The following is a 1,511-nucleotide window of genomic DNA, read 5'->3' on the forward strand; positions in this document are numbered from 1 at the left end:
AGGACCGCTCCGTAGGCCGCACTGTAGGCCTAGCTCTTACTGCAGTCCAGTGCCATGGACATCTTTGAAGTTTGGCCTCTAGTAATTTAGGAGGGCAACTTTATGAAGGCCTCTTCACCGTGGTCTTATCGTACAAGGCTCTACCGACATATAAAATAAAGACAGGCTATTTTTATTGTTCATATTATTTGCGTTGATGATGTATGGAAGTCAAGTGGTTCAACATTCAAATGCGACGGTCAGTAGAACAATTGCGCCACCAAGTGGACAATTGCTCAGTTCCCTTGTGGCCAGAGATATTTGATATAAGATCAAATGTTATGTCAATATTATTATCTTTAAATTGATTCCCCCACCCGTATTTCATATATTATTATTCCGATTTAGCTGTTAATCTGGATTTAATTTATAAACGCTTTCTGTCATTTCCGATTGGAGGGCAGATGACCACATGATTTACGAACCTACCAATTTGTTACTTTGTAACAGTCAAAAGTGGTTATTCCCAACGTTGATCAACTCCCAATCTATGCCAAGATTTTTAAAAAGCATTATCTTTAAAGCATTATCACTGTACCATTTACATCCTGTATCGTGTGCATGTGACGAATAAACATTGATTTGATTAGATGATTGACGCACCATTCACATCAGCTATCATAGTCAATATAACAGTGACTGACTTCACCATCACTTTCTAGCCATCATTGACATTGAGATGAAGATGGTCAAACGTGAAAATATAAAATACATCGTGATCCTAATGGCATATAACAAAGCAATTCTGTTGTCTTTGCCTGATTTATCTTTACAATGACAGGGGGTGCACCGTTCCTGGAGGTACTGCAATACCAAGTCGATCGTGGAGTGGACGGAGCAAGCCCCTATTCCATCTCCCTGTTCCAAAAATCAATTTAATATATGGTCCCCAGATAGGGACGTATCAGATATTAAACTGATAAGAACATAAATTTTTTTTTTTGGAAAAATAATTTTTTATTTTCATTTCACATTCAAATACAAGTACAAATTCAGTGCATAACGTTGTACATAACATGGATTTACAAAAACAGTACCTTAACCGTATAAAAATAGCAAAACTCCTAAAAAAAGTGCTGTTCTGAGGAACCTGACCAGCTAAAGGCCTACATTCAAGAGAAGCATGTAAACAATTGCCTCTTAACAATCTCCCAAAGCTGATCTTTCAAAGGAATAAAAACTATTATAGAAATAAAATCATACACATATACCAAAGGAACTCTGAATAAACCTCAGTGTATATCAAATATTTACAAAGGCTTAGCCTACATTTCCAATTTACATGACAGAATACAGTTATACATAGGCATATATAGGCTACAAAAAAACATTTACAAAGAAGGGTATATCCCTTTCCATCTATGTTTAACAGATGTGATGCCCCACTTATCTATTTCGAATTGTATTTTTTCCAAATTTCTTGTTTTATAAATTTAACCAATCCCCGTCGGTGACCACTTGAGGGTGTCATT

At 36.1% G+C, this 1,511-nt stretch overlaps 1 pseudogene; it reads right to left on the reverse strand.

The window, feature by feature from the left end:
* Nucleotides 1–818: 818 nt before the first annotated feature.
* Nucleotides 819–993, reverse strand: LOC123486067 (annotated as a pseudogene).
* Between the last annotated feature and the right edge of the window lie 518 nt (nucleotides 994–1,511).

This window comes from Coregonus clupeaformis, unplaced genomic scaffold (assembly GCF_020615455.1).
Source record: "Coregonus clupeaformis isolate EN_2021a unplaced genomic scaffold, ASM2061545v1 scaf0991, whole genome shotgun sequence".
Taxonomy (NCBI): domain Eukaryota; kingdom Metazoa; phylum Chordata; class Actinopteri; order Salmoniformes; family Salmonidae; genus Coregonus; species Coregonus clupeaformis.